The sequence below is a fragment of the Myiozetetes cayanensis genome, unplaced genomic scaffold, assembly GCF_022539395.1.
Source record: "Myiozetetes cayanensis isolate MyiCay16 unplaced genomic scaffold, myiCay2020 scf1, whole genome shotgun sequence".
Taxonomy (NCBI): domain Eukaryota; kingdom Metazoa; phylum Chordata; class Aves; order Passeriformes; family Tyrannidae; genus Myiozetetes; species Myiozetetes cayanensis.
This window is the reverse complement of record NW_026086604.1, coordinates 8,768,391-8,790,512: the sequence shown is the minus strand read 5'-3', so window position 1 is coordinate 8,790,512 and position 22,122 is coordinate 8,768,391. Positions and strand designations below refer to the sequence as shown.

Here is a 22,122-nt window from a genome sequence, read left to right as displayed (position 1 = left end):
TAAAGGAATTGCAAGCATTTATTGGTTTAAAGGAAAAAAAAATAACCTCAAAGCTATAAAATAAATTTGACAATGAAGCTTTTTTAAGGGAGTCTTGACTTTATGGGTTTGTGAGTCAAATGTGTCAAAGCCTGACAAAGGAAGAGGTTTTAATCTACAGGTGCTGTCTCTTGCTTGATGGTTTCCTGTTTCTAAAACTACTTCCAGCTTTTTTGGAATCAGGGCTAAAACTAGTTTCACCTTTCAGTTTGTGGTCACCCTCCCTGACCACTTCAGCAGGCAGGATTTGTAAGGGTTGGGGGCAGCAAATGCAAGTAATGCTTTTAGAGATTCTTTTCTCAGCTGCCAAAACTCCATTTGCCACTTTTAAAATGTTTACAGCTGAATCTTTGGATTTGCATCTTCCTCTGCTTGGGGAAAATGCTGAAGCTGCTGATGCTAAAATTTCGCTTCAACCTTTCTTTCCCTGTCCTGCATGGGGAGTTTGGAGGAGACCATACCCCCCAGGATGGAGGATGCTGATCCCCCTGTGCTCATCCTGGTGCTACTGACCCCAAGGACCCTGATTTGGAGATTGTTGGCTTTTGCTCATTGTGCAGCAGTGAGAACCAACCCAAGCAAAGCAAATTAGTTGTGGATCTCAGTCCTTCCGTTATGCTAAATCCTTTAACCCCTTTTGCATCATGTATTTTCTTTTCTTAGGGGCTGTCCCTCTATTAGGGCACTTACTAATGCCATTTGTACTCAAACTTTGTGCCCTTACTGCAGGCCATCTAACTGGGGATACACAAGGCAGTATTTCTGTTTGTTTCTATAAGTAAATAAATATTTATATATTTTTTAAGACCTGGAATAATCCTGCTAGTATGTCTTGAAAGATCCTCTGTTTATTACTTCAAGATATTGCTCTGAATTTGATACTGACTGAAGCATCATAGTCATACTTTCAGAATCAAGGTCTTTCTTAATGTGTGATTTTTCCATGAGCATCTGCATCTGCACAGTAAATACTGAACTATCTGCTGACTTACTGTGCTCTTCAGGTTGCAAAGAAGCAGTGAACTACCATAAGACATGCTGTTGTTAAAGCCAGGAAAGCAAGAGGTATCTTCTCGGCTCCCCACTCCTTGTATGCTACTTTGAGGGGCTCTGTGCTGAGCCGAAGGTGTCGACAGGCTGTTTTCTTGGGCTCCCATCTGCTGAGCAGCATTATGTGGATTAATATTGAGGAACCCTTAGTGAAATTTGTCTCATGCCATGAAAATGTAAATCCTCCAAAGCTGGCTGTCATCCCAGGGCTGCGAGAGGCCCTTGGAGGGGCTCCTGGTGAAGGTGGCAGGATTTGCACTGTCCCAAAGCCGCGAACGGGACACGATATGAAGAGTTTCTAATCGAGATTTAATCATATCCAAGCTGGTCTGGTTGCTGACTTTGGACAGCAAACAATAACTGATGGGCAGGAACGGCTGCCATGGGGCCAGCCTGCCACCATGAGAGGGCATCTACCAATCTTCTGGTTCTGCAGTGTGGAGCCCAGTTCAGAAACACAACGTGCCATTTTGGGCAGTATTTTATGGTAATGTTTTGGGGATCCTGTGATTTTGCTGGCTCTGCTTTTGCAGGGTACCATAATTGCTCTGCCTCCTTTTTTTTTTTTTTTTTTTTAACCTTTGCAGTGTCAAAGGCAGGAGGTTGGATTAGAGACCCGAGGTGACAGCAATGAAAAGGGGACCTGAGTGTGTGCAATAAAAAAACCCTATATATATTTATAAAGATTATTGTAGACAAGCTGGGGGATGAGGCACAGCTGCATTCCAGCCCTAGTGTCACTAGAAGGTGGGTCTCTCTTCATAGTCCAGGTGAGAGGTCTAGCTTCAGCACAGTTTGCCTGGCTGGGGGCATTCACTGGGGTGCTGAGTGATGCTGAACCCCCTGCACTGCCCTGGCTTCCTGAAGGCTGCAGGGGCTTTTGGTGCCTTTTAGCTTGGCCCCCTCCAGAGCGTGGATGTGCCCTCCTGCCATCTGGCAGCTTCCTTGTGGCAAATGGATACTGAGTTGCCATCGTCATCCCCACTGGCACCGTGGCTTGGCTTTTATTAAGTTTTTTGCAAAGAGCAGCTCTTTCTTCTGGGGCCCCTGTGTAGTTTTATCCAGGGCTACATTTGCATCACCATCAGGTGGTTTTCATTTGACCTTCGCCCTGCTTAAAAATTAAATACTGAGGTACTAGGAAGAGAAGTAATCTCCCAGATAAGCACTTTTTCCCTGCTCTTCTGTAATTCACAGGGGAGCTGGCTTACCCTGCCTGTGGATGACTAAGGAGGAAATTCTTTTTTGGTTAGGATAATGCTGACAGTTCACTGGAATTTTTTTTATCATGGGTTTATCACTTCCTCCCTTCAAATTCCTAGCTCTTATGTGCAGGGCAGGAAAAAAAAATAGTGGTGACCACAAGTTATGGAATTTGCCATATGTGGAAAAGATGCCAAACAGCTAAATGGTGCTGTCAGGTTTGCTGGGGTTTGCATAGGGGATTTGCTCCATATCCAGTTATATAAACAGTGTGGGTAAGAGTCATGAATATTCTAGCAGCTGTCATCTTTCAAATGTGTTTTTTTAATGTTAGAGTTAATTAGTGCTCATATCTCTTGGATATAGGTGAGTGTAAGCCTGCTCATCTTTCAGGTGGGGAGGAGGTTTGGATTTATCACAGGTCTCACAGAGATGGCAGAGTCTAAGTCAAGTTTATGTGTAAGGAGTTTCTGGGTCATCTTGTTAATCTCCTTGCCTCCCTTTGTTTATAGAGGGGATCTGGATGTGTGTCTCCAGAGAACTCAGAGCAGCTTGGCCAGAGAGACTCTGCCTTTAGGTTAAACACGTGTGTTCTCACACTGTTTGCTTCCCGATGGTGTTTGGTGATTGTGCTGTTGATCCTTCTGCAAAGGCTTGACACTGCTGCTGAAAAGCTTTGACACTGCAAAGCATTGTTTACTTATGAAAGTGTTATTATATTTTGAATATCTATAATTCATCTCTTGTGCTCAAAGTGACATTATATCATAAAATTGCTCTTATATTTCAGAGCTTTGAGGAAAAGCTGTTTTTTTGTCCCAGACTGTCTGTGACAGTACTGGAAAGTGCCTTACCCTTTGTATCTCTGTAGACCCTTTTTATGAATTGTGAGTGACAGCAGGAAAGTATAAAGAGCGCAGAGGAGCTGGTTTTGATGTTTATAAAAGTCTTTGATAAAAGATGCAGCACACAGACTTGATATTATTTCCTATTTTTAACTTCTTAAGAGCAGAGAGTGCTCAGATCCAATATTTATGTAAAAGGGGGAAGAGGGGGGCTGTATTTCTTCTTTTTTTTCTTTTATTTTTTCTTTTTTAGAACCAGGTGATTTAAAATAGGAAACTGTCTCTCTTCCATGCCCTAGCAAAATTTTCTTCCATGAAGCATCAGTAAAGTAAACCCATGGCACTAATTGCGTGGATGATGCTGGAGCAGATCAGCTGTGGTTTTGAAGACTCCTTGGTTGTAAGTTTGTGCCTTCAGCCTCCCAGCTGTGGCTGACTCCAGCAGACCCACCAGCCATGGTGCTGTGTGTGGTGAGGCCTGCACTTATAATAATGGGTCTTTCCACTGAGAATTGGAGAAATAAAACATGGGAAAGCCAGGGCAACTCCTCTCCTTCCTCTAAAAGTCAGATCACAGTAAAGGCATCTCTTTAATAAGTAGTTTTACTTGCTCCACAGAGATGCAAGGCTGTTGCTGACTGGGTAATTGCAGTTTTACTGATGAAAGTGCTTCTCATTATTTCCAGCCTGCATGTTGCAGTCTCCTCTTTAATCTCATCTGCCAGCATGGCTGGCTGGTGGTGGGCCTCTGTAGTCCTTAATATTCCCGTGAGTGTACACGTGAGCATGTCCATGGGATTTCATCAGGCACTTTCCCATGTGTGTGCACACAGACACACCAGGATAGAGAACACGTGTGAGGATGAGCACGGACTGCGAGTGCATGAGTGGCATTGGCACAGCCATTTGTCATTTTGATCAGGTCCTTTGTCCATGCAAGGGCCTTCACGCTGGATATCAAGACTCCTAATGAATGGCAGCATGCAGATCTGTCCTTGAGAGCCACCTGAGGACAAAAGTCATCCTCTTGCTTGAAACCATATATTCTGTTTTAGTGGGGCTAAATGCCTTGAAACACCCAGTGCCGGGGAGGACAAATCCTACTGTGTCCTGGAGAACCCCAGGACAGAGCAATGTTGCCAAGTCTTGCTGCAGTGCTGATGAAGAGTTGATCTTGATGGGATGAGCACAGCAGTAGCTTTTAGAGGGGGTTTTGAGTTCTTCAGCAACATGCAGTCATCCAAGGGGCCATTCAAGGAAGGTGCTGGATTTGAAGAAGCTGGGCTTGAGCAAAGACATCCCAACCGCTCATGCATATGAGGTGAATAAGCACCTGCTCTGTTCTCTGTACAGGAATTTGTATGCAAAACCATATAAACAAAGGGAATTACCAGCCTTGGGTGGTCATGGGAAGATGCTGAGAAGTGCGTTTGCTTGGGTGTTGTTGCCCTGCCTTTGCTGTTCTTCTAGAAGCTTGCAAAGCTGGACACTGAGGTCTATGGGGTGAGATGCTCATTTGGGATGTATTGGCATAGCACTATGCCTGCTCGATAGCCTTGCCTCTTGTGTGTTCCTTTATGGTGATGAGTGCCCAGTTACATTCCAAGAGGTAGACTCCAGAGGTGTTTAACAGGGCCCACACATGACTTTAGGGGATGAAGCACATCGTATTTTTTTCCTGCCTTGCATGTGAAATTGTGTAACACCACACCTAAGAAGGTGCTGTTGTCCTCTGCTGCATGACCTAGTGGACTTATCTAGCTTGTGGTCATAGTGTGTTGGCATGGACAGGTGTCTTGTCAACTTCTGACAGGTTGTTCAGTTAGCAAAAAAGATTGGGTATCCTCAATTCTTCTGTAATGTATGGGAGGACTTTGTTGTTCCACTGGAGTGGGCACTGTGGTAAGTTGGAAAAGCTGTTGCTGAGTCCAGAAGAGACAGGTGAGGATAGGACTTGTTGAGCTGGAGTGACACTGTGCTGTGCCCCACCTGTGGCACAGGTGGTTGGGGTGTCCTCACTGTGATTTAGTACCTACTGTGCAGCAGCTTGGGTGCCTTGGGTTGCATTTCCAGCAGCAATCCAACTGCCTCGTGGCAAGCTGGCGAGGAGTGGGCTCCGGAGCACAGTGGAAGCCTCCCAAAACCTGTGGCTCTGTGTCATTGCATAGAGCTGTGCCAAAGCATCTGATTAAGTGTGGACCTTAGCTAGCAAGAGCTACAGTTCCTCTTCTGTTCAAAGAAGCTGGGAAAGGCTCCCCAAAACAACCACTGGAGAAAGTGTCCAGATGAAAGGTCTGGTAAGCGTCAGGGTCCCCTCTGCTGTGTTTTCAGGCTCTTCTGTAATCAGCTGTCATTTTGGGATCTGGGCATATTGGACGTCAGCAAGTATGGATTGAAACTTAAACAAACAGTGACTCTTCTATAAATATTTAACTCACACTGTTTAGGAGCTGCTGGGAATAGGAGACAAAAAAAAAGTTTAAAGTTCATGACAGTCTAGAAGAGCTATCAGAGGATGGCACTCGGTCACTGGATCAGCTGGCATGTAGGTTTGAGTTGCTAATCGTCCTTTTTTCCTTCCCCTGAAGAACAGGATGTATTTAAGCACCTTTTAGAGAGACATAAGGTTGCACTCTTCCAGTGCTTACACAGCTGCACTGGAGACTCAGATCAGTGCAGAGATCTGCTTCAGCTTGGCTGGTTGAGCTGGATGCCCAAGAGGAGCTGTGGTGTGAAGTAAATGGGTGATGTTCCCTGGCCCTACACATCTTTGCAAATTTGGACTGGTCATCTGAAGTTTGTACATCTGCATGGAAGAGAGGGATGTGTCTCCAAGTGTGTGCTTCTATCTGGCCACCTCAATACCAGGACAGAGGCTTGCCCCCTCGCCAGCTGCTGCTGAAGGAGCTGGGGTCCCCTGATGGAGCTTGTTTAGAAAGCATTAGATCTTGGGCTGCTTTCTCTTGCAAAAGCCTCAATAATGAGGTAGACCTATCTCTGACAGCCTTTTTTGCCTCTTAAATATGAAGATAATATCCTTTTATTTCACTTTGCAGAGCTCTTGAAAGAATGGGAAAGAATGAAACATGCTGATAAGAAGTGGCATCGGTAGCTGAGACTGGCAGAGGCACACCTGCTTTGAATAAGCAGGGAACTTCAGCATGAACAAGAGTCTGAGATTATTGATTAGAAAGAAGAATAAAGATCAATCATTGATTATTTTCTTTCTCTCTCCCCTTGCTCTTCTAATACAGAGTACTTGCAGTTGAACTTGATGATGGTTATAGGTCTCTTCTGACTACTGTATCCTATCCTATCCTATCCTACCCTACCCTACCCTATCCCATCCCATCCTGCTAATATGACAGTAAACACAAAATGTTTGGCATGCCCTATGAAATGCTTTTCAACTGCTTACACCACTGCTGCTCCTGATTGCAGCATCCTGGGGCTTTCTGTACCAGAATGACTGGTGTGCCTGGAAGAGTAATGGTAGAGGAGAAAATGTGAGGGAAGGACAGGTAAGAAAAAGGTAAATTTCTCATTTCCAGGTTGCTGAAACCACTTCTGAAGTTCGGGAGAAAATCTCAGTATTTTAGTTGGAGGTGGTGGTGGCGAGCTTGATGCTTTTTCTCTTTCAATAGTTTCTTTTAGTGCCCTTCCTAATTTAAAAGGAGGTGTTTAAATGATTAATGTTTTGCCACCAAAGCAGAGGGATTCTAAAGACTTTGGCAAATCTATGCTAAAACATTTATCTTAAAAAAGAGCCTCACGTTTTTTCCCAACTCTGACAGAGCTCCCCTTCCACAAGAAGCACTGAATCTACGGAGGTGGACAAAGAGCTTGATTTATGTAGGAGGTGATTTTCTCCAGTGTTGTGTGGCCAGAAAACATAAATATGATAATGATTTCCATTGTTTGACAAAGCCTTTGCAGATCTCTGTGTTTCTGCCTGTTGCTGAAGCAGCACTATGCCATGGGTGAGTGCAGGCACATGGCCTTCTGGTGCTGCCTGTGAGGGGCGGGTGCCCTTACCTGGTCATTCTGGTCACAACCTGTGCAGTATCCTGGAGAAAAGAGGCAGCTGAGGCTTCAGACATCCTCATCGAAGCTGTAGTTGTTGCTCAAGGCTCTCGTTAGATTTACAACACATTTGCCTGCTAAACCTCCCCATTCTCTTTAGGTGTTTGTCCTGATTTTTTACCAAATCTCCTTCTTGCTACTTGAGCTGAAGAATAAAGTATTATAACTGTGGCTTGAGGCAGCTGTCCAAGGGATATATTGGGATACACTTGGCCTTTGAAAACAAGGACTTCAGTCTCCAGCCCTGTCAGTCCCTCTGGCTCCTGGAAGTTTTCCTTCCAAATGGTTATTTCAAACCTCAGAGAAGTTTGTATTTTTTCAGAGCTATGATTAATACCATTTTTACGCTTCGTTGCAAAATGCCACACAATGAATGAGACCAGCAGGGTGGTGGTTTATGGGTGGGAGGGTAAAAAAAAATCAAACAAACACTTTCAGACACTGTTTTGGAAGAGTGATGTGTGTGTGCATGTTTTATAATCTGCTGCGAACTGTGGGGTTGCATTCCTATTAAAAGGAAGGGGGGAAAAAAAGCTTCAACCTCATCTATGGAAGGAATGTTAGAAATAGTTGAGAAGCTGAATAATTACTGGGTTTTTTGCACCAGGTCAGTGAAAGCTAATTTAACATGCAGGATTGCTTTGCAGTTACAGAGTCACAGGCTGGCTGAAGCTGGAAGGGACCTATGGAGTTGATCTGGTAGTTAGTTACAGCCAGTTGTCCAGGGCCATGTCCAGATGGTTCCTGCATATTTCCACAGATGGAGACTCCACAATCTTCCTGAGCAATCTTGGTCACCCTCACGGTAAAATTAGGCCTAATGCATTGGATTTCAGCACATCAGCCATAGGTTCCTGCTTGTTGCTGGTGCAGTTTGAAAAGCTTGCAGGGGTATGTGGTTTTGGGACAGAGTTGGCTTGAGAGCATGGTAAACACGGGTCTGCAGCTGAACTCTGTGGCTCGGGCTCAGCAGTGCTTGTCTGGGACTAGGGAGCTGGTTGGGCTTGGCACAAGATGCCAGAAGTTGTGTGCAAGGAGGCTTGGTGCATGATGGCTGGGTGTCTGGGAGCTTGTGGTCCTTCTGATTTGGTTTTGAGGCTGTGCCTGTAGCTGACCCTCCAGCCAACTCTGCTGTCTTTTGCTTCCCTTCCCTTGACACTGTGTGCCTACTCCCAGTTGGCGAGTCAGTTTTCCACAGGAATCTGGGACTCATTTATCAGCATAAAATGAGGCTAATTACTGTCTTGTCTTGGTGGCAGACCCCAGGGAAAAGAATCCGAGATTTCATGTGGCTTTGTGCCCAATGTATCCACATCTTGGGGACACAGAGAATGTTAGTGCATGTGGGAAGTCACCTAAACCTCAATGTGGACATTGAGATCAGCACAGATTTGCTTCCTGGTGGCTTCATGTGCATCCCTCATACATGGAAAACAAGCAAAGCCAAAGGATCTGGTTCCTCTACTTGGTCACTAGTGTTTCTTCCTGTCTTGCTGTCCGTGGAGAGCAGTAGCCCTTGTTTGTTGCCCTGGTTGCAATTTTTTTTTTCTCTAGACCATGTTCTTTTCATCCTGTTTTGGTTGCTGATAAGTGATAGGAATAGCAGGAATGAGATGATGGCTCCCAGTGAACACTCCCACTGTCCCATTCAGCCTTTGTGCCACTGACAGGGGTGTTTTTTCATTAAAAATAGACACAGACAATGCCACTTCCTGAGGACTGTGATTTATCATTTAATAACAAGTGATTAGTCATTTCCTTCGGAAAACTTTCTGGAAGTGTTATTTTTCTTTCTCCCCTTGCTTCCTTTTTTTTTTAATTTCCTTCAAAACCCTGCATTACCTGTCAGAGCCACTGTGTCTGTTAAATTAAGTGTTCTCTTTTCAAAGTGTGTCATGGTTTAACCCCAGCCAGCAGGTAAGTACCACACAGCTGCTTGCTCACTCCCCCAGCAGCAGGACCAGGGAGAGAACTGGAAGGGCAAAAGCCAGAAGACTCGTGGGCTGAGATAAAGACAGCTTAATAAGGAAAGCAAAAGCCATGAACACAAGAAAGGAAAAACAAGGAATTAATTCACACTTCCCATGGGCAGGCAGGTGTTCACCCACCTCCAGGAGAGCCCCATCACACATAATGGTTACTTGGTAAGACAAACTCCATCACTCCAAACCTCCCTTCCTGCTTCTTTTCCCCCCCATTTTATATACAGAGCAGGTTCCTATGGTATGGAATATCCCTTTGGTCAGTTTGGGTCACCTGTCCTGGCTGTGTCTCCTTCCAGCCTCCCATGCACTCTCAACTTCGCTGCCGGCGTGGCGGCACGGAAAGCAGAAAAGGCCTTGGATCTGTGTAAGCACTGCTCAGCAATAGCAAAAAATCTGTCTGTTATCAACCCTGTGTTCAGCACAAATCCAAAACATAGCCCCATACTAGCCACTGTGAAGAAAATTAACTCTATCCCAGATGAAACCAGCAAAAGTGGAAATCATATTTGGGATTTAAAGATCATAAAAATAACAAGTCTTAACCCTTTGGGCATGGGCTTTCCTTTGTATACGCCTGCAGCCCTGAAGTCTTAGTTTAGCCAAGGAAAACAGCAATGGAGAGACATCTGAGTAGGTGGGACTTGGAAAATGGTGATGGTAATCTTGAATGTGGACTGGATGATCTGCTTGATCCGACTAGAAGGAAAATTTCAAGTAACTTGAAGTATTGTCTTGAGTTGCCAGATCTTAGCTGTGATACCTCCTGTTGTGGAGGAGCAGGATGGAGAGCTTGCAGAACTACTAGGCAATCATACCAGGTCTCATTTTAGTGACTTTACCAAAAAAAAGTGCTGAAAGCTGTTGAGTAGTTCTTGAGGAAATCCCAACAGCTCAGTAAACAAACTCGGGAAATGTGCTGAAGATGACATCATCATAAGTCGGTACTTAAGAAGCTAAAAAAAAATAGTTCTCTGTTGGGTCAGGAAGGCGTTTTGAGGGTCAGTAGCAAATTAGATGGTAGACTGCAGAGGATGCAGAAGATGAAATGCATCCAGGGACATGACAGGTACTTTAGGTAATAACATCTACTCTTACAGTTGCCTTAATGAGCTGCAGGTAGAGGTAGTTTAAAGACAAGAAAAATAAATTCAATAAAGACAAGTGCAAAGCACTCTTGGAAAATGGATGCACATACCTAAAATGAGTAGTAACTCTCAAAACGAGCAGGTTAACTACAGAAAGGGATCCGTGAGCTGCAGTGAATCACAAGCTGGTTGTGAATTGCCAGTCAGATGCTGTTACAAGAAAGGCAGATCTGGAAGAGCCCACAGAAAAATGGCAAAGCTAATTAATTCCATCTCTTCAAACTTCATTGTCTTATAAGACCTCATTTCAAATACAACATCCAGTCTCAGCCCCTCTATTTTAAACAGGAAAGCAGGCGTCTTGGGAAGATGAAGCTTCTATTTGGGAAAATTTACTTATAAGGAATAGCTGGAAGATTTGCATATGTTAAACCTAGAGAAAAAAAACAGCCCACAGGTGTCAGGCCATGGTTTGATGGGATGCTATCTTCAGCAGTACTTTTGGGGCCAGATATCTTTGCTCTCCTGGTGTTGACTGTGCTGCAGCTCATTGTGTGGTCTGTTGTGTAGCCACAACTTGTGTGCCCATACTGTGAGCTAGGACAAGAAACTTCTCTTAGTTCAGAAAAAGCTGAAGAGTGTCTCCAGATTTATTTCAAAGTATGGGTATGCAAGTTTGCATGGATAACACATGGCATGCAGGAGCAAGGAGGGCAAGGAAAGGAGCTGGAGGCTGAGCACGTGATAGAGTTGAGACTTGAAGGGAACATAGCAGATTTTAGACATCCAGGATGTGAAGAGTGCAGCACATGATGTTACTCCATGTCCAATGACAGTACTAAAATTGCATACAGGGAAGTGCTTCCCTGGACACCATCATCCAGTGCTTCATCTCTGCCATGCCTGGTAGCAGCGGGGTAGGCTGGCATTTCTCAAAGCGTAGGTTCCAGCTCCTGGTGGTGGTGGTGAAGGAGAATGAGTGATGCTGGAGCTGACCCAAAAAGCATTAGAAACCTCTTTGTTAGAAGCACAGCAGCCCTTCCTGGATGGTGGGGCAAGTGGTGCTCGTCTCTTGGAACTGTGGCTGAGTCCTGCTTGCTCTTGGCAAGGCTCTGCCCACGTTGCCTTGGAGAGCAGCACGAAGACAAACAAGCCAAGAGAGGGTTCAGGGCTGGGTGTCTGTTTGACATCCCTCCTGGCCCAGCATTCCTGCAGTCCTTGCATCCAGATTTTGGCATCGCTTCTGCCCCTGTCAGTCCTGCTGAGGTTGAGTGTCTCAGCATGTTCTGAATCCGAATTTCCGACATTACTGCAATGCACTAGGATTTTTGGCTCTTGGGAGTAGTTCAGTTGACCACAAATTGGTCACTCTCTGCTGTGATGTAAGCTGATGATTTCCTTCCCTGCGGATGCTGAACCAAATACCCCTGAAACTGCAGACTGACAGGGATGTTACTGGGCTGGTGTTTGCAGCTGATGGGAATGTGCTGGAGCTGTGCAAGCCTCAGTGCTTCAAGCTGATACTTATGTTTATAATGAAATGGCAAATGCCTTGTCTGTTCTGTCCTACCAGCTCTACCCCCTGGGGAAAAAAAGGGGTTTTACTGCAAGAAGAAAGGATATTCTGGTATTGGTTGGTTGATAATGAGAATGCAGAGCATCAAAAGCTGAAACAGTGTGTGCTGGGTTTTAAAATCACTGGAGGATGTAGAAGTGCCTTAAAGAGGAAGATTATAGATAGGTAGACCTACTGGATACGCCTGGTCCAGTTTTTGTAGGCTGCAGAGCTTTCCCCAGTGGTTTGCAGGGTTCCCTTGACTTACTGCATCCCTGAACAGCACAGAGCACAGCGTCAGTGTCTGCAGTATTGGAGGATGTAGATGTAAGCCTTGCTAGGAAGATCCAGGCTTCAGTTCTAATTTTGTTGATGCTAAAATTCCCCTGGGGAAAAAAAATGCTTGCTATGCTTGCTTGTGATATGTGTGACATGCTGGCACTGAATCTTGACTTGTGTTGATCTAGATTGCTTAAAAAATAAAAGAATCATGGTAATTTGTCTTAAAAAGGGTACAGAGAAAGTGAAGAAGAGAACAAGCAGTTTGCTTATTCATTGCCTTATCAAGGCTAACAGGCTGGGGCTTGCACTGGGGAGAAATCAAATCCCCAGACAGTTCCTATCTCCCATGTAATATCACCAAATAAAGGAGTGATCACCAAGTGAAGCTCGATGGATGAACACTCCAAGCTGCACTCCTGAAATCCCATGGTGCTGTACAGGTGACTCAACAGCATCAGCTTTAAATGGGGAAATGCAGAGCCCAGCAACTGCTGGACTTCAGAGGAAAGTTTGGTAAAAGGGAGCACTGCAAAGACATTGGCAAAAAGGATTTTTAAAGTGTTTTTAAGGGAGACAAACAAATAGCAACTAACTTTATATAGAGTAGCAACTAACTAAGATCTGCTATTTTAATAACAGCAGTGAGTGAATTACATGTAAGGATGGAATCTTGGCTTTGGTGGCTTCGTGGGATTAGTACTTCATACAAAGGTATCACTTCAGATCTTCTCTGAATACCTTTGGTTTTTAAGTGGTCAGCATTTTTAGAAACATTCACAGCTTTTATGTGACAGCATGAGAGACTGGTAAATTGAGCCATGGAGGAGTTAGGACAAGTTTGCAGGACTTGTGACCTTGTGGAGGACCCACACTGGAACAGTCTGCTCTGCACCTCATGGAAGGGACCCGTGCTGGAGCAGTGTGTGAAGAACTGTAGCCTGTGGGGAAGGATTTATGTTGGAGAAGTTTCTGGAGGACTGTGTCCTGTGGAAGGGACCCAATGGTGGAGCAGGGGAGGAGTGTGAGGAGTCCTCCCCCTGGGGAGGAAGGAATGTCAAGGACACAGGTGATGAACTAACTGCAGCCCACATTCCCTGTCCCCCTGTGCTGCTGATGGGGAGGAGGGAGAGAAAATAGGGAGTGAAGTTGACCTCCAGAAGAAGGGAGGGGTAAGGGGAAGGTATTTTAAGATTTGATATTAATTTCTCATTATCCTACTCTGATTTGATTGGTAAAAAAATTAAACTATTTTCCCCAAGTCAAGTCTGTTTTGCTCAAGACAATAACTGGTGAGTGATCTCCCTCTGTCCTTATCTGCACCTACGAGCCTTTTGTTCTATTTTCTCTTCTCCCCTGAGAGAGAGGAGGGAGGTGACAGAGTGGCTTTGAGGGGGCACCTGGTCTTCAGCCAGGGCCAACCCACCACAGCATTGTAGCAGGGCTCTTGCTGGCATGTGCACTCTTCCTCTCTCTGCTTGGGCTTGAAAAGCCACGTGGAAGAGTCTGCTCATGCTTGTTCCAGAGGGGACTCCACGTCTGCCGCCATCCTTCTACCTGCCCACGTCTAATGGAAAGAGGGATGTGTTGGAAGAGGAATTGAGTGTCAGTGGGTCCCCAAGTTTCCCTCTCACTTTGCCCTCCACCTGTACTGTGGGTGGAGAAAAGCCATTAGGGTTTCACTGCTGACCAGTCTGGGTCAACAGCAGCAGTGGTGCTGGGCTATGTGAGCCGGAGGCTGCACCCATGCTTTGAAACACCATGGATGAGGAGCCCTCAGGCTCATTGGGGGAATCTGGTGGTTAAAAGTGCTTCAGTGTGCTTCAATACAGGTGAAAGAGAGCATCTTGCATTACCAGTAGAAGGCTGACATTGGGAGTGTGGACAGGGCTGGCAGTGGTCCCAGCTCTGTGTTTCAAAGTTCTGTCAGTGGGTACCAGGTGGGTTTCCCCCGATTCAGACAGGAAAGCTGCTCATTTGGGGGCAGCATCCATCCTGTTTCATCACCATCTATCTCACCTCTGCCTGCCTGCTCCATAAATTATTCTTGGAGGCTGACCTAGAAGTATAATGATGGCAGGAGCAGTAGGATGCAGGACCTCAGACTTGGACTTGTCTGATGCCCATGGGGAGATGTTTAATGTTGTTTTCTTCCCTCGATGGATTTGTCCCACGGCTGTTGGTGCTGAAGGGCATTTTGAGCAGGTAGATACCAAACAACATTTGTGCCCAAGTGGGTCATCCAGCCTCTGGTCAGTTTTCCTGTGAGAGTGTCTCTCAGGCAGGATCATCACCTTGACTGGGTGGTGCCCATAGAGAGCTCTGTGGCTTCCTCCTGGGGTGGATGCTGGCGTGTGCAGCACTGCCATAGCTTTGCTTTCACCTGCTCATCTCCCTTGCTCATGGCAAGGCATTGTTGTGCTGAAAGCAAGGAACTTCAGCAACTCCCGAAAAGGTGACGAAGCACACGCAGCTCTCCACCCCAGCTCTTTTGCCCCATTGTTGTCCCCAGTTTTATATTTGCCTCCCTCTAGCTCTGTGGCTGGGGGCCACTAGTGACCATCCCCACAGCAAAGCCTTTCTCTGACATCTTCTTCCTCCACTCTTCCATCCTGTTTTTCCCTCTCTCTCTGGCTGCCAGGTTGCTCTAAGCAACTTTGGCTCCTGTCCCAGGAACAGTCTCTCAACACACGCAAACCAGGAAGGCTAAAATAACACTTTAAAATTGTTAAATAAATAGCGATCAGGCTCTACTTAAATGGGAAAGGCAGCTTAATTTGTTAAAGGTTTTTTGTCCTCCCTTGGACAGAGATTCAGCCAGGCGTGTGTGTGTGTGTGTGAAACATTTCTTGTAGCTTGTAATCTGCATCTCGTGGCCCCAAGTGGGCAGAGAGGGTTATGTGACTCTGAGTTACCAAACACTTACAGTAAAAGTGTAGTCATCCTGAACCTCAGCCAAAGAGGTGGAGTTCTGTAACTTTTTTCTTTTTTTTTTTTTTTTTAATGCTTTCCCCTCATTCCCTGCAGGATGCTGCTTCGTCACTTGCATTCTTCACCCGGCCAGCCTGTTGGAAAGGCAGAAATCCTCTGAGCGCAGCAGTAACTCTTTCCAGACTACCAGCAGCAGTAGTACATCTGCCTCATTCCCTCTCCAAGAGCTTAGTGCACAGGGCAAGTGCATCCCCTATCCTGCAGCAAAGGAGTGGCTGCCAGCAGAGGTGCCCCTCTTATTTCTCTCTTGACACCTTTTTGAAATCTGAAGCGAAAATAGAATAGCTGTTATTGTCATGTGAGAATGGGAGGCTCTGGATAAGCATTTGTGAAATATCCAGGGAAATTGGATTCCGGCAATGGCTCTGCTGAGTGGGAGTGGATGTACCAAAATGCGTGTCAGGATGAGAAAATGCATTTCTTGGGAAGGACACGAGGAACTGGCTGCTTCCCAGCAACACACCTCCCTCCTGGGGCTCATCCTTGAGGGAGCTCTCTCCATCTTTTTTTTCTTTCTTTTTTTTTTTTTTCTACACATTATCCCAACCCACTGTTCTGAATAGTAGAAACTATTCTGTTTTTGAGAGAGTTGCTTCTCCTTAACTATCTGGATGGGGAAAAAAATAACCTTTACTCCCTGTAGTGGGAATTGCACAAGTCAAAATTTTACATTTCCTTCTTGAGATCCCCAGAGTCATTCCTGGAAGGATAAGTTTTGGGTCAGAGAGGGGCTGTGCCCTCCTGCCTCACTAGCTGTGGGGGCTGCCAGGTGTGGCTGTCAGTCTGAATGGGTTATGAGAGCAGAGTAAAACTGCAGTCATGGCTTGAGCAGAGATGCCCAAAATTACCATCAAAAGAAAAGGAGGAAGTTGGCAAAACACAACCTGCAAACCTTTAATTCTTTGTGACAGTGATACCGTGACCCAGGTAATCTCCAGCATCAGTGTTGCTGAAGTGATGGAAGCAGCTGATTCAGTGGGAAGAGAAAGATTTGATAGAAGGTATAATAACCTATTTCAGAAGTTTTAATTTTCCCTTTTCATCCTAAACTGTAAGAACATGCTTTCCTCCACTTTGAACAGGTCTTTTTATATTGTCTTTTTATAATTGGGTAGAGCAGAATCATGTCTCTTCAATATATATAGAATGAACCTGGCAGCCTGGTTTTGTACTTCAGCCTCCCAAAGAGACAAGCAAGCATAAAGCAAGAAGATTCACTGCCTACTAAAATGCTCCACTTATTAAAAAAAATACAATAAAATTCTCTGTGAACATCCTGTTTCAACTCTGCAATAAAACTCACTGGTCAGTTAGTGGTGGATCTCCTGTTCCTGTGGAGAAAGGCAGTCGCAGACTTAAGAGGTTACTTTAGAAAAGGGGTAAAAAAATAAAATGAAAAAGATCCACTCTTGGTCTTGGAAACAAAGGTTGCCTTGGACTGAGATCATGTGTTGCAGTTCAGCTGATCTTGTTCATGCCAAAAGGGGAAAGATTTCTAGTACTTGCCTAAGCCCTACTGAACTGGTTTAGGGAATTAACTGGAAGACAACTGCTCACCTTTTCTGGTTTTTTCCTACCTAGTTTCCTCTTAGAAGGCTCACCAGCTCAGGGGAGCCAGGGGCAGCTGGGACAGTATACATGGCCATTGTGTGAATTTAACTGTGATCTACAATTAAACCATTGACAGCTGGCTTTTCCCAGCTGAGGATGAAGGAGTCTCCCAGGTACCCAAATCTGGGATACCACTGAGCTTTGTAAATCATACCAGGTGGCTGAGTTGCATCAACAATTTTGAGGCAGAAGCACCTGAAAGAACATTGGGGGATTAATTGCAACCCTCAGGCACATCAGGTGAATTGATAAGTTGATGCTGGTAGAAACCTCACCATGCATATGTCTGTATTCAGTAAATAGTTTTGGCCAGCTGTTCCCCTTGGGTGCATCTTTCTGTCTGTGCTGATGTTCAGGAGGCCCTCACATGGCTGGACATCATGTGAAATTACACAGAATCCACTGCTTTGGCTTCACAGAGTTGGTATTTAGGTAGGTATGTGCATTACATGGCTTTTTGGGGCAAAGCCAGCATAACAGGTTTATCTTTCCTCCTGGGTGGTTTTCTCAGGCCTTAGGGCTCACTTCTGATCTTCATAAAGTGCATCAGGTCTCTGCGTTTCAGAGGGTCAGAAGGTACTTTCACTGAGGGGTATCATCTCAGCAGAGCCAGGTATTGAAAAACTTCCCAGGATTTTGTCACCTTGCCCATGTGTATGCTGGGTCAGGCTTTGTCCAGAGAGCTGCAAGGGTAGCAGCTGCCAGGAGCACCACTGCTCAGCTCCATCCAGGCTCTTGCTTCCTCAATACCATGCCATGCAACTTTAATTATTGAGGAAAGGAAAGCCTAGTACTTGTAAGATCCCCAGACCTGTTCATTTTGAATTGGTTGGTGGTTATTTTCTTCTTCTTCTTTTTTTCCCCCCCCCCAACCTGAAACATTATGGATTAGGGCTGCTGAATTAAAAACAAGGAGTGAAAATCAAATATATATATATATATTTAATTTTACAATAAAAAAGCATATCTGTTTCTTGGGTGAGGTGGTATGAAACACTTACCCCTTCCCAAGTGTCCCGTACTCCCTCATGGACTTGCTCAAAGCACCCTGTGCTGGAGATGAAAAGCTTTAGTGCGTGTTCCCTTCAGGGCAATGTGGATTTCTCCTCAAAAACCTCAGTTCTGGCGACTGGTTTTATAAATGCCTAAAAAATGAGGCTTGTACCTTATCTCTTGAGAGATCGTTGATGGATCCATTTCTCAGAAAGATATTTTATTCAGTCCTTTAATGCCACGCCACTCCCTTCATTCAGATGCCTGGAAGTCTTTTATCACGTCTCCTCTTACTCATTGCTTAGCCAGGTTGGGCATATTTAGTTCTTTTAATCTTTCCTGCAACTCAGCTGTCTTTAATCATCCTTCTTGATGTCAGAACGTTTGATGCCCACTTTTACTGAAAACAAGCCTAGTTTTTTTTTTTTTTGGTGTGCGTGTGAATTGCTTGGGAAAGGTCTCAGGGGAGCAGCTGTAGCTCCATGGCCTCTTAACCCAGGCTCATGCCTGGATTCCTCAAAAGCTCCCTCGAATGTCTCAGTGTGCGTGCTAGGGAAGATTTCAGGCTCACCACAAACACCACCAGCTTGGTACCCTCTGGGTTTAATTAAAGTGCTTATTTGTTGGGTGTGGTCAGCAATGCCCCCCCTCTTCTCCCACCCCCCCAACCCCCTCTCCCACCCCCTGCCAAGATGTTCCAAGGGTTGGGTTTCCAGGGGCAGATTTCTTTGGGCATCTGCAGGAGGGTGCAGGTACTGATGGTGTTTATGTAAAGCGGGCCCAGAAAGGTTTCTGTAACGTGCATTTCCTTCCTGTACCTGCCAGCAACAAGAAGAGAGGTTTAATTTGCTTCTGCAATCTCAGAAGCAAAGCCTGGTGATAACTTTTTTTAGGTCCTGGTGCTGCAGGTCATGGTAATGCTTCTAGGTGCTGACAGGGTTGGTGACCCCTTCTTGCTGCAGGTATTGATGCTGTCTTTCTGACATAGTTCATCAATAGTTCATCTATTTGGCACCAAAAAAATAGTCATTCACAGCTGCTTAAATCAGTTTGAAGGTAAGGAATGCTATTAGCAGGTACCAGGCTGAGCACTGCATTCCTTCAGGGCAGGGTCTTCAAACTCGGCTGTCTGAAGCTGAGCCCTTATTTTCATGCATGGAGGTGTCCAGAATTCCCCCCTCATACCTCCTGGAAGCCTGTTATTTCCGTGGGAGCTGTTTCCTAAAGCCTGACTCAGTCATTTTCTTGAAATGGGCAAGCTTAGATGCCAACTCGAAAGGGTTAAAGCGACAGATCTCTAGGTTTGCTGGGTCTGGGCCATTGCTGTGCAGCTGGGGTGGCTTCCCTGACACTGACTTTGAATTACAGAGTACTTGGCAGGGAGTTAAAGGAGGCCAGTAGCCTGCTTGTCCCTCCCCCATCTCCTGTTATGAGGGAATGCTTCTCATACTCTCCCAAATTTAGCAGTGCAAATGTGGCTGGGTTAAGTAGGCTGAGTGATGGGGCGTTTCTGATGGTAATAAAGGTCCCCTTCCCTGCTCTGCCTCAGGCTCATACTGCCAGCAGGCTGTGGGATATACAGCTGTTTGATATATGGACGTGTGATTTAATGGCTGTACCGATGAGGGCTCTGTGGCCTGAGAAGAAAATGGGGAGCGAGATGGTGGGGGAAAACAGTCTGCAAGGCTCACCACCCAGCAGAGTGCTGGGAATCTGAACAACAGCCTGATGTCCATCTGGCTGTCCTGTGTGATCCTCAGGCTGTACTATGGGGTGTCAGCAATGTCTGGAGGTCACCACGAGGAGAAGCCGACATCCTCTCCATGATGATGGTGGGATCCTCTGGGTCAAGGAGCAGGAGTCAACTGCCTCCATCCTTTTTCCTTGTGGCTCTGGACCAGCCCCAGGCGTGCACCACAAGGACATTTCTTCATCATCCCGGGCTCCCTGACACTCCTGGCTGTGTTTCCTCCCATTACTCTTTAGGAGTGTTTAAGGGATTGCTTTAGAGCTGATGGTGGACATCTCAGGAGAACCTCTTCATACTCATTTTGATGTCACATTGCTGTGTCATCATGGGTGTCCAGCATGGGACAGGCTGTAGGGCTCCATCACTGATGCCTGTCCTTTTGCAGCTGAAATTTTATATATGTATATATATATAAAGGTAATATATATTAAATAGATATATAAATATTTAAGTAGATATATAAGCTGAAATTTGTATATAATTGCTTTCCAGTGCAGCCTATTACTGAAAAACAAAGAAAGTTGAAGAGTTTTGGTTGGAGGGAAGGGACAAAGTTGGGCTTGCTGACATTTCTTTTGTTGCAATGTCGTATAGGTCTCCATTGACTGCGAAAAGGAGCAAGGAGGAGCAAGTGGAAAGGAGGTTAGATCCTGCCAGGGTTTCCTGGGAAATGAGGTGAGTGGTGGTGTCTTTTAGGACGCATAAACCTGGAGATACAAGCCCTCCTGATCTTCCCTGAAGCCTCTGGGTGACACCTTTTCTGTTGATCCTCCAGATTTCATTTCGGGTGCAGGTTTCCCTGTATTTCGCCTCTTCAGGGCTGATGGGAGGATTGTAGACATGCAGATGTGCTTGAGAGTCTCAGAAGGGCTGGAGACTAACTGGAATATGTTGAGGTCTGTGCATCACACAGACCTTGTTTCTGGCTGTATTTGGGCAGGGGACTTTGCCCCTCTAGATTTAGAGAGCTCTGCTGCCATTACCCACTGTTGATCCAGTCCCCCTTCAGCCTCCTTTTACAGTCGCTGGAGGGAAATGGATATTTTCAGGAAGTGCCTGACCCTGACCTGCTGTAGGCATCTGAATGGGATGAATCATTCCCTACAGTACCTGTTTCTCTGCACTGTCAGCGTAGCTGAGACAGCTTGTTTGGATGTAGGGTCTGCAAGGCATGTGTAATGTCTGTACCCTGTGTGGGAGGACTGGAGTTCAAGGTGCTTGCTTGTGGCTTGGGGTGTCCAAACCCACTGCCTAAAAGCTTGGCCTCTCCTAAGCTGCCCTTAATTTTTCTTTAAGGTTTGGACACAGCTTAAATCTGTGAGCCACTTGTCTGAGCCTGCTCTCAGCATTTATACACCCTGACTGGCAGCGTAAGTACATTCCTGAAGGATACGGTGTGATTGCCGAGGAGGTTTCAGTCCAACTGGGTCATCTCACACTGGCTGTTGCAGTCCCAGTGGGAACCAGAAAGATGATTCCAGCCCCAGGAGCTGCTGCGCTAAGACCCAGTGAAGCTGCTTGGGCTGCACTAGAACCTCCTGGGAACCAGCCCTGGGGCTGCTCTGGTCTCCAGCTTTTTGAGTGATGTGGCTTGTGGCTTTTCAGGCACGGGAAGGTTTGGAACGATACCTGCCATCTCCCTATGGGAGCCTGACACCTGTAGCGGGAGCATCCACGTCCTGGTAACTCAGCTAAGGTGCAGCAGCCCGCAGGTGGGGTACTGTGAAGAACTGGGACCTTCATGTCACGTCTCTCTTGATTAGAAACTCCCTCTAGAGCTTTTGTGCACATCACTGCATCTTCCAACCAGGGGAAATCCCCTGACAGATACCTACCTACCTGCCTTTGCTGGGCCACCTCCTCCTGCCTCACCTCCTGGTTTTTTTTGAGGGATAGAAACATTGTTTTCTGATTGTGTTTGCAGAGTGCTCATCCTGCACTGGCTAGTTTGTACTACAGTGAGGATAAATATCCACACTCATTGAAATATAGGGGTACAAACTGTTGTACCTAAGCAGAGGCAACTCTGGAAGATTTTAGGTATGCTTCTGCTGATGCCCTCAGTATGTTTTCAGAGGGCAGCCTGTTCTGCAAGAGGGATTGATGTTGATGGTCCATTGTCAAGATTGTCACTTTAAGTCAAGGAAGAAATATAATGTACTGTAGTACATCTCTCTTGTTAAGTTTTAAGTGGGCAAAGGGAACGTGTGTGTTGTTGTTATACATTTAGAGTTTCTTCTGAAATTTACTGTTAGCTTTTATGTATTACTAGTCATTGGAGTATTTTCATTGCCCTGGAGAGAGGAATTTCTCTTTTTATAGCCAGGAAAACACTGTGGCAGTGAAATTGTGTGGTCACTGCCCTTTACCTGAGCCCCAGACAAGTGCACGTGGGGGACAGATGTATCTTGTGCCTTCCATCTGTCCAGTTTGGGGACCAGAAGATGTTGCAGGGACTCATAGTGCCCTTGGGTTTGATGCTTGCTTCTGTTGCTGGTCTCTTTGCTCTCAGGCCATGCCTCAATTTTCTGTCCAGAGAGCAAATTCTTGTGATTTATAGCAAATATAGATTCTAGGCATCACAGGAATAAACTAATTCTTTGGAGTTGCAGTGAGAATTAATGCTAAGGATGAGCAATGTAACAGGAGATCC

At 45.7% G+C, this 22,122-nt stretch overlaps 1 long non-coding RNA gene across 6 annotated transcripts in view; it reads left to right on the top strand.

The window, feature by feature from the left end:
* Positions 1-22,122, top strand: part of LOC126639522 (uncharacterized) — a 130,403-nt gene that overhangs the window by 42,159 nt on the left and 66,122 nt on the right. For all 6 annotated transcript variants that reach the window (XR_007628826.1, XR_007628822.1, XR_007628828.1 and 3 more), the window contains one exon: positions 20,064-20,144. This is a non-coding gene — a long non-coding RNA (uncharacterized LOC126639522). The remainder of the gene's footprint in view (positions 1-20,063; positions 20,145-22,122) is intronic.